General features: G+C 28.3%; 1 protein-coding gene across 1 annotated transcript in view; it reads left to right on the top strand.

The window, feature by feature from the left end:
• LOC105830488 (putative inorganic phosphate cotransporter) overlaps positions 1-12095 on the top strand; it is a 55870-nt gene that overhangs the window by 33710 nt on the left and 10065 nt on the right.

Raw genomic sequence — 12095 nt, 5'->3', positions numbered from 1 at the left:
TTTTCGACAGAGAGATAACTCTTTAGGAAGTAAATTTTATTCTTCTCATACGTGACAAACTATTGTATCGTCTGATTGTGTTGAAACTTCTTGTACCATCATTGATTGCATAGTACTAATGCTTGCATGATATAAAAATTGTTTTGATTTCCACCTAATAGGTTTTCTATATTTATCTTTATTAATAATAGCGCTTCAGTAATGGCAAAGATTCATTTAGAAATTGCTTTATCTTGGATCATTAGGTCGAAAATAGTGAAGTAAACACTGTTCAATTAGTAAAAACAAAACTTTTTATATATAATAGACATATTACTATAAATAAATATGAACGATATTAATTGGAATTGCTAAAGATATATTGATTTCCATTAAATGTCTCGTAAACACTTTCAGCAATGCTTTGGCACATTTAACGTCAGAACAATCATTTTTAGGATTAATTTGATTTGACGGTAAGATAGCATATGACAGTAAGATGTATCATACATCAAAAATTTCATTCAATGATGAAAACTTCTTTACAAGATACCATATCTTTATTTTAAAAGCTCGCGTAATCATCACGCTGATGTGCGTGACGTGCAAACGCGCGTCATATTTATATTACCATTTCTCTCGAGGGATGCATAAAATGTATATTTTGGTTACTCGCGTTTTTTTGTAATAAATTATACAGTGTTGCTTATTACAATATGATACACTACGTACAAAAGTTTTAATTAAATATGTTACCAAATACCATATTCAATGCGTTTAATCAAATTTTTGTTGAGTGAAAAGTATAAAAATATTAATTATATATGTGTGTTACACATATTATTAATCTATATATATATTATTAATTGTTTTTATGTAAATGTATATATATAAGTAGTATTAGATAAATACATAGTTTTTAAAAATATCATGAATTATGATATATATGTGTAATGTATATGTGCAAAAGGATAACTATCAATTTAAATATGTATAAACTTATAGTCATTCTTTTATTAGGAAATAAATACTCTATTTTACTTTATAATGATTTATTATCATTGCAAAATTATTATGCTACTCTCGTTAACTCAACGAGTTCGATTACTTCGCTAGGTTCGCTCTTCATCTTTTCATCACTTTTCCAGTCTGATTTTCGTTCATCCGTATGCACCGCGCGACGCGTCGTACACGCAATGCGTCCTGATGTTCACGTATGTCGCAAGTAATCGTAAGAACGCGTGTTCACGTGCACGAGACACGGCTGTCCCCCTCTTTCTCTGCCAATTCTCGCGTTCGCTTCTTCTGCGACGACGACTCCCGTCTGACCTCTCTTCCGTCTCTTCCGTCTCATCTCTTCCAATCGTTCTTTCGGCGCTGTGCTTCTCTGTATTTCGCAACACAATGAAGACACACCACGATATCCTCTATAGGATTTTTAAAAAGTAAAGGTCATCGCTCGGAATTGGGAATTCAGAAACAAGAAAAAAGAGTTTGCATGAATATAGGTTGAGAAATACGTTTTTCTTTTAGTTATCGCCATTTTTATCCTTTATTTGTAAAGGTGATTAAGTAGACTGTACATACACTGATAGAAAAATATGATTTTTTGACTATAATTGCATAATAAGATTATTATAATCAGGAATATTATTTTTATAATAATTATTAGAATAATATTAGTAATAATAACTATATACTTATAGTGATATCAACTACGATATTATACAGCTTTAAAATATAATATATTATTGTTATTATATAGAATTATAGTCACAAATACAACACAATTTTTTATCAGTGTACCTCTACGCGGATAGTAAAGCAATCCGCAACTTTCATTTCACTTTAATTATGTTACAAAATTCATAAAAACTATACCTGCTTTAAGTTTGACAAAAAAATTCGAAAGCAAAACAATTTTTAATTTTAATATAAAAATGGCGGTCACTCTAAAATAACAGCCATTTCCAAATTTATATTCATATTTATATTCATAACTTTTTTTCGTTTTTGGATCTTTAATCACCTAAGCGATTGTCCTATACTTTTGGAACATCTTGTATATCGCGGTATGCCGGAGCTATTTCTACCGAACCCGACCACGTGCTCGACGGCTGGTGATGACGACGGACGATGCCGTAGGTGCTCGATGACGGTTGTCTTGGAAATGACCGACCGTGCATACGGACTCGACACACTTATAAACGATAATTGATTGATCGATTAATTCCCTGTCTCTTCCTCAGAATCTTCTCTCCTTAACTGGTGCCATTAGATTGTATATGTAACAATACACAGAAATAGCATAATAAATTATTTGAATTAAATATATTTGATTTAAATAAATATATTTGAATTAAGTAAATATATATCTCTTATTAAATTTAATAACTAGTAATTTAATACTTCAATTAATAACAATAAATTAAAATCAAAATATGATTTGTTTATTAGTCTCTTAGATTTTTTTCGATAAAATTTCTTTATGATCTTAAAATGAGTATTTTTTTTAAATACATGTGAATTTTTCTCAAATTTGTGATAAATATATTTTAACATTTAAAATTTTATCAAGCAAATAATTTTTCTTAAAGATAATCCTTAGTTAAGAAAAGAAAAGTAAATTGAGTAATATATTACTTTTCAGCAGAATTGACGTTTCTATGTGTATGGAAAATTTGTTGCAAAGTTATTTTCGGAAATATGAGTCTTAAGTGATAACTTAGATTATTTGCAGAATTTTTGATTAAAAAGCATTCTACTCATCAGGTAAATTTTCCAATGGCAAGAAAAATAATTTATCAGATTATTTAACGATCATTTAATAAAATAATCACACGCCTACAGATTATCTCTTTCGTGGAGGTATAAATTTCTATATTTATAAAAGTTTATCGTTGATAATACATTATTTATTAGATAATATCCTATATAGATATTTATTAGATAATATCCTATATTTTGAAATTATCGATAGTATTTTTTCAACGTATCGGTGATAATTCTCTTTTTTGTGTGTGACGCAATTAGACATATTTTGAATGCGCTGAGAACGGAAAATAAATTTAAATGACGCATCGAATATCGTCGAATTTGCTGAAACATTCGGATACCTTTGGCAGATTGTTTAGGTTAACGTAGCGATGAACGCCACTCGTAATTGTTATGTCTTAGTAATTTTTTTGCATTTGGTTCAATTTAAGCTGACATTGCGCATTTCTCGACATATCGAGATGCACGCGAGTGTAAGATGAAGTGCATCGCGGAATCTAGGCAGAAACTCATGCCCTAACTGTGAAAATGACATATCAGAGTTAGGTTGCGTGCAAGAATAGATGCAGACCTAATAATATCGAATAATCCATGACATCTATTTTCGTCATATGGTTTCTTTTACGCGATCTTTTTTATAACTCTTTTTTATAACATTATTAATGATATCTGGTATTTTATTTTGACTCGTCAATGTGTCGACATTTTTTCACATTGTGACTAATCATATAATTCTGAAATAATTGCGAAGAATGAGAACAAAACGAATAAAACTATAAAAACATTATATGTGATTAATAATATAGTATAAATTCTTTTAATTTGGTTTTTTATTTATAGATTTTTTTAAATAGTTGAAACACAATTAAAAGGAACTTATGCATTATTGAACATGTATAGCCGCATAAACACATAAATGGACTAACGTCAGCATTCGCCAAGCGTTAGCATTCATTAACTTATCTGCGCACTTATCGCTATATAAATATTAAGAATAGATATTACGGATTCGCGATTTTCTTTTTTGTAAGCAATCGATTATTATTTTATTTCGCAAAATTGATTTTATAAGCTCTATTTATAACTTATAATAACCTGCTAATTTTATTGCTCAACTTTATTTTAAGTATATTTTTGAAATATAAAAAGTTTAAAATATAATGATTTACATGACGAATTGTAAATCATTAAAAACTCTTAAAATTATATCTATAAATGGTTTATTTAACATTTTTTTGTCGGTAATAAAATTTAATGAAAAATAATTCCCTGTATAAACAAAAATAATTTTTAATCCCAAAAATTGCAACATTACAAAAATATTTCGTCGTAAGACTTCAAGCAGTATCTACAGTACTACTATAGCAGTATCTACTATATTGTATAGTGAACCAATTAAATAAGAATACCGCTACATTTTCTAACATTTTCGAGCTAATTAATGGCATTTTAGTAATGATTTGGTGTCATAAATCATTTAAATTTTGAGGTTTGATTCTATAAACTTGATTTTAAGAAACTCCTAAAAGCAAAAAATCAAAAGTTATCCAGGTGATTACTCAATTGCTTCTTGTCAATTTTTCAGGAAGTGTTAAAAAATCTCGTGCTTCCTTTTCTGAAACATGGAAGGATACTATCTTGCTAAAACAAAATTATATCAAAATTTAAATGAAAATATGGTTTGTTTTAGATCCAATATTTAGTTTTTTTCAGCCATTTTAAAGTCAAGTAAATGGTGATTAAACAGTATATACATACGTGATATGTTATATGAGATTATGTGATTTCCGTTACTAGTATTAATGACGGAATCTCACATACGTAGTAAGGATGTACTTAACGCTTGCAATGATAGAATTTTATCCTTATTTTATCTTCTTCGTTTAAATATTATAAATAAAATAAACAAGAAGAAAACGTTAGCAAGCGTTGCAAATGTTAAGTGGAAAAATGCCTTAATAATATCTGTAGTTGCCCATCTACATGTAAAATGGACTGCTGATTGCAAGAAGACGTAATACGTGTAGAGTGAGAGGCAGATAAGTTGATGTCACGTTCCGTCTCTTTTTGCGACTACAACCAATCAAATGTTTCATCTTTTTACTAGAAAGAGATGAAAATAACATCGACTTATCTGTCTCTCACTCTTTATACGCCTTGCTTCTCCTTTCACTGCAATCAGCGATCCAATCTACATGTCGATGTCACCGCCATTTGTTTAACTCTAAAAATACGGCTCTACTATTCTCTTATAAGTTGTAAATTAGCGATTTAATTATATAGATTTATTTAATTATATAGATATTTGTGCAGATCACATCTTATTAAGTATTCATGATGAAACAGGCAATATAAAATAACTGTTTTACATTCTTGTTTCCATTTCATGATTTGAATATATAAAAGAAAATCTATCAACTATCGAGTATGAAGCACTTTTGATTATTTCTAAAAAAAATGTGTTATTTTTTTCAATCAATATTTAACAAATATACTTAATACATTTTAAAATATAATATAATATAATTACATTTTAAATTTATAATTTTTTAAGTATATAAAAATGAAAAAAATTGTATTATATTTACAAAATACTTATAAAAGTTTAATTTTTTTGTGATCTCGGTGTGCTCGGATTTTCCCTATCTTAGAAGATAAGAAAGTATGAAGTATCTAGAAAATATATCTTTTATTTAAACATAAATAATTTATGCGTAACCTTTTTGATATTACATTTTGCGGCATTTTTGAAATAACCGATCGATACTGCTGTTTGTACTGTATGTTACAAGATATTTAAAAACCTTATGAAGCAGCGCGCACAAGGATCATTCGGTGGTGCAGTCATGGATAAAACGCGATTGGATCCGGGCCAATAAACCTTCCGCGTCTTAGCCTTCATTTTCACTTATCAGCGAATGTGCTTTGCTCTCGTCTCAATGGTTATTTTATCAATGATTCGCCCGTGGATTTTGATCCAAGCGAAGAAAATTCTCGCATTTACGTAAATATTGACCGTCAATTGGTACATTTTAATTCTGATGTATTTAAATCCTCACTCAATAATCTTCTTAATTATATAATCTTTATGAAGTGAATTCTAAACTTATGCAAGTTCAAATGACAATGATATTAAACCATCAATCATATCGCAGTCGTACTATGTATGAGATTATTTTCTTCTAATTAAAGGGTCTCTCGGAAAAATGACAATAAGAAGTAAAATGATAATTTTTACGTAACAATCTCTGTATCGAATGTCTGTAGAAATTGAAATTGATATATCTAATTTTGGAGTTGTTTAAAAAGAAATAAAATTTTTTATTTAATTTCTGGAATTAAAAATTAATAAGATATTTAATATTAGAAATCCGAAACTTACGAAGAAAAGACAATTATTTAAGCAGTTATTATAAAAGAAGTGGTTTTAAAATTGTATTAGAAAGATATTCTTACTATTATTACATGTTTGTACGATATATTATTTGTATCATAGATTCTATTATATTAATGATTCATAAAGCACAAACATTTACTTTTCAGATTTTTATATCTTAATAATTTACTTATATCTTCTAATTTTTTATATTTGATATATTATTGACGTCTGTTAAAGATTTCAAATTCAAATTTTACTCATTGTTACATCCCCAAGTTTTGATGTTGGAAGAAAGATGAAACGGCTATTTAGTCATTTCTACTACGATTATTACTAAATATATAATATCAAAAGAATTAGATAAAAAAATCTTATTATTAGGGTTAATTACAATTTCTATAATGATGATTTTTAATTTAAAGATTATAATTTAAAACAGTGATTTATAAATTTTAGATAATATAAGTAAACGAGATATTAATAAATATAATTATTGCGCATGTGTGTGTGGTTCTAAGAAAAATTAAAATATATTTGAAAATTAATAATTTTACGCAATGATAATAAAAGGAAAATAAATAAAATTTATGTAATATATGAACGTTATAGAAAATTTTTGTCGAATATTTTTGATACATTTAAAAGTTTGTTGGGTCAAAAAATCTATTTTTTTAAATTGCATTTTTGTAAAGTTGGCAATGGAAATATATTGTCAAAAACACTCATAGAAATACTGTAAAATAACGGAATTGTTTACCGAAATGATACGCAAGTAAAAATTAGGTGCGCCAAAGTATACAGGAGATGGTAATCTTAAGGCAATTCTTGATTTAACTTTTGTCATAAAAACGAATGAGTGCTTAAATCATGTCAAAAGCAAGTGATTAGACTTATTGTTAGAAACGTAAGAAAAAATTTAAAACTCGAAGGAAAATTCACAAAGAAGCTGATACAAGATGTTTCAAGCTATGGCTTAACAATAACCAGATATCTATTTTATATGTAAATAATATCTAAAAAAAAGATTAAAATTAATATATTAATTTATTTCTTTTAAACAAAATTCTTAAAAAATCGTGTAATTTTCTAGAACTGTTCCTTTATAAGACAATTATGGAAAGTTATAGCAATAGCTATAACTTTCCATAATTATAGCAATATATAGCAATAGCTATTTTTAAACTTTATCTTCGTGATTAATCAACCCTTAGCTAATAATCCTACAATCATATTGACGTAATTGTAAGGTCAAATTGGCTTGATCTCAGATAATGAGAGATCGCTTTCGAACAACGTAATGATTGATACTATAATTGGTTCCAATTTAGTAAACGATGTGCAACAACAAATGCGAGAGCGCCATAACTACAAATAAAGGTAATGTTCACACTTTTCGACCGCGTTTGTGCAATTTTTTCTTGTAAACTTGCTAATTGTAAACCACGTCGAGTATATAGATAGAAATCCGACAAAAATGTTTCTTTTTCTTTTTTTAACGTTTGGTAAAAAAATAAAAATATACATATTTTAAGTAATTATTCTTATTATATGCGTATAATAACTTAAAGATATTTTTCATTATTACATAAACCATTTAAACAATATATCATGTACATGTTTAAATACTTTGCAACATTTAAAATGAAATGTATGACATTATGAGAGCAATATATTTTATGATTATTGCCTGTGAAATTGTAAATGTGTTCTCTTTCATAATAAGTATATGTACGCGAATTTTTTAATTTTAGCCGCGGAGTGAGAGAAAAGACTTGAAAGAAGAAGAAACAAATGTGGTTTTGAATAATTTATGTGTGGGCCAGAGGTTGGTTAATTTAAACATCAACGAGAACGTCGTTCGATGTCAATTGACTTAAGCTGGTTTGGCAAGTAGGCGTCGAAATTTATTCCTAGAAACACTGCGCAAATTGAAACGAATCAATTCGATGCGGCGTTTCGCTGATCCTTCGATGTTCGTCTCCTATCTTATTTTCCTCCGTTTACTTTTCTTTTTGTTTGCTCTCTGTCGGCGATGTCTAGGAGAGTACGGTGCGACGTTAATCTGAGCGTGATAAGAGAAATACAAGTTGAGTGTAATCGGTCGTAAAGTTTTGTAACATCGACCGAGAGGAAATGAAAGGAAAAAAACAGAAGGAGTCGTTTGTTCTGTGCGATGATCATTTTCTGAGCGAATAACTAAAGGCTACGATAAAGTATTTATGTACATAAAGAAGCATAACAGGTATATAAAGATGATGATTCAAGATATAAAATCTAGAAATAATTATCTACACATAGAAAAATACATAAATTGTGTAAATATTGCTTATTATTTAATTGTTACTTAAATGATTAAATAAATATTACTTATTTCAAATATTTTATATATTCGCATATATGGAGTTCATATATTCACAAATCTAAATTTATCAGGAGCATCAAATTTATTTAGAATATCTTTTGAGTTCTAGTAATTTAATACTTCAATTAATAAAGCAATCAATTAATCAATCAAAAGAGTAAGAGTGAGAGAGAGAGAGAAAATGTTAAATTAAAAAATCAATTTACTTATTTTGGCTTTTTTTTAATAAGATTTTATAATATACCCTGAGAGAGTATAGATTCTTCTTGAGTACACATAGCAATGAGTTCATAAAATTTATGCTGAATATATTTTATATTCACCGCTTTATATGTATATATATTTTTATTTTTCTTAATATATTGTAAGACTATTATCAAAAAATATTCTTTGTTAAAGATAAAGTTAAAAAAGATAAGTATAACTGGGTAATTGCTTTTTCCTGTAGTAATAGAATATTTTTCTGCCTGTAGAAATGAGAAAAAAGTTCATCGAAGCATTAATTGTTTTCAGACCCTTGAAAAAATCTTAGAAAATTTTCCTTAAATTAATCATTTTTGTTATTTTTTTAAATACTTAAGTTTTGTTATAATGTTGTAGTTTTGTTGTAATGTAAGGACTCGCTTAATTACAAAGATATGTGGAATTAAATGAGATTTTTTTTTAATTACAAAGAAAAAGAGAGATGCTGCGTCAGATTTTTATATAAATATAAATCTACAGATTTCTATTTATATAAAAGCTTGACTTATCAAGTTAACCGACTACGTTATCGATTATGTGCATGTAGTATGACTCATGCCTAAATCACCGATGATAAATATCACTTGAACGGCGGTCTCTTTGAAACAGAGTACTTGTCATTCCTTGCTAATATCATTAACTTCGTTAAAAACCGACGATGATTCGCGTATCTTCAAAAGATTTCTCGGTCAAGTAAAACCGATTGTATTTAAACTTTGGGTACTCTTATTTAAAATTAATTAGATAATACTAGATGAATTCTGATTCACATAACTGTTAATCGCTGCCGTTTCCTCAAAACAGCAATCTTTAAATAGCACATGATCTAGCGACTGTATATTTCGTACGACAATTTATAAGATATAGATAAAATAATCGTTTACTAAGTTAATTTTAACTTGGTTTTTTTTTATATTTGATATCTAATAAAAATTTTTGAATATTGAAAATTGTGTATAAATTAACTCATATCTCTTACTTATTCATTATCTCTAACACTCATTATCTTTTTATCTAAAAATATATAAAAGCTTATATTAAAAGCAGATTTGTTTGATATTAATAATGACACCGATAACACGCAATGCAAAATATATATGAAAATACCGTTGCAAATTTGAGAGAAATGGCACTCCATATACTATAGCATTGCTGATGCAATTTCGATTATGGAATATTACCCAAAGCTTTTTATATACTTTATACAATGAAATCGTACAGTGTCTCCACATTTTTTTACGGATATTTGTCGCGACACTTGAATACACTAAATTACACGCACGAGCAATTCACTCGACATCTTTTTCACTTTCTCGTATCTCTGTGCCATACCATTAATCGGTGGTCGTCGATCAATTAACAGTAATACGATGACAAATTCGATCTTTCTATGTCGACTTTGATCAAGTGCAGTGCATAGCTCGTAACTTATCGATGTTACGAAATATTATGAAACTTCTGTACTTCGTAATTCGTACGAATTCTTGATAATTGTCAATAATAAAACCATCAGAATTATTACGCACGACGGCGGCGTTTACACATGCCTTACACAACTGATTACGATCTATGACTCACCTTCCATTGATTACCGTGCAAAGCTCGACAATTCTATTGTGAAATGATGAAAATTCTCGAGAAGCTTACCCGAAATTTGCACGAACTTAGACAATACAATTGATTTTGATTTTGCAATTTGGAAAAGAGTATTATATTTTCAATAAACTATTTTTTTGTCAAGCTGCAGAATGACTTTTTTTTAGATTTCGAAAGAATTTTGATTACGGCTTCAAAATACTAAATTTAAATCAAAAGTTTTGAACGAAAAATTGTTTACTCTTAAAATAATTTTATTTATTATTAATAATTTATAAAACAATACTAAATAAAATGTATTCTAAGTATAAAACTACTTATTGAAACATAAGAATTTTATAACGCTTTATATCACTTTTTACGTATATTGTTAATATTCTGTTAATAGCTCTCAATTAACTCGTGTCATAATCTTTTTTGGCGTAACCCTCACCTCGGCATTGGTCCCACGATTTGTCCTTCGGTTATTTCCGTGAAAGTTTGGCAGACTATCTGCTAATACACATTAGCAGTTACAGGACATGCTTTGGCAAATATTTCAGGAGCGTCAATTAATGATTGCGTTACTATTGCGTCTTTATTTGATTATCACGGTAATATTTAAATGATACACACATTATAGCGCTATGAAACATAATATAACATATATATATATATATATATATATATATACACACAATGCTTTTAGGAACATTTGCGCTTAAATAACATTTCAGGTAATATAATAGAATAATGTTAAATTTAACTCTATTTTCTGCATTTCTTCACACAATGTTTAACAGACACTAATGTCATGCCTCTTCTATCATAATAATGGCTATGTTCAGAAAACACAACCGTTGCACAACAGTTGAGTAATTTGCTAATATAATTGGTCTAAATTTAGAGATATAACAGTAAGGATAATCACTGACTGCTTGTGTTTTCTGAACGTAACCATTGACATAGCATAATTTGTTCAGTATCACATCTGCACTTAATTGCATTTAGTGCAAGTACATATGTGTATGTGCAAGGTTATGAACATGTCTCTCAATAATGTAATATAATATTATAATTTCCTACTCACTTAATGTAATTGACCCCTATATAGTGGCACGTATAACATTGCAGTAAGACTATTACTGAGTAAGATTATACTATTAAGGTCAACTTACTATTAATGAGATTTGCAATAGTTACTTGCGTGCGCTGTAATCTTAACAGTTACAAGTGAACAGAAATGTCTAGCTATACTAACTGCATTAGTTCAGAATGTGTCTTTTTTCCAACATAGAAACATGTGGCAAGAGAAAGATACATTTTAAATTAATGCAGTTAATACGGCCATGCGTTTTTGTTTGCGAGTGTACGCAATTGCGAATCGTGCAAATACGGGGATTGATAAGCTTGTACCAGCGCTGCTAATTTTGAAGATTTGTACCTGTACCTTTAACAACCCACGGCTGTGGAGGGAAAATGGAACTAAAGGCAAGAATTAATCATATTAAAGACTCGATAAGCGCTCAGTGATTCTTTAATATTATTGGTTTTTGCCTTTAATTTTTTTTTCTTCTCCACAGCCTTGGTTCAGTGGTAGATCCTTAAAATTAAAATATATTATACGTAGCTTTTAACGAAAAGATACAAATGTTTGAGTTGTCCTACTATTAATATTTTTAAAAATAATTTGTACAATGAAATTCAGATTTCTAATTCATGATTAAAATTAAGAATGCAGACTTTAGATGTTCTTATTGAGTTCTTATAATATAATACAAA

This window comes from Monomorium pharaonis, chromosome 2 (assembly GCF_013373865.1).
Source record: "Monomorium pharaonis isolate MP-MQ-018 chromosome 2, ASM1337386v2, whole genome shotgun sequence".
NCBI classification, from domain to species: Eukaryota; Metazoa; Arthropoda; class Insecta; order Hymenoptera; family Formicidae; genus Monomorium; species Monomorium pharaonis.
Note: the sequence above shows the minus strand (reverse complement) of the source record. Positions and strands in the feature narration are given on the sequence as shown.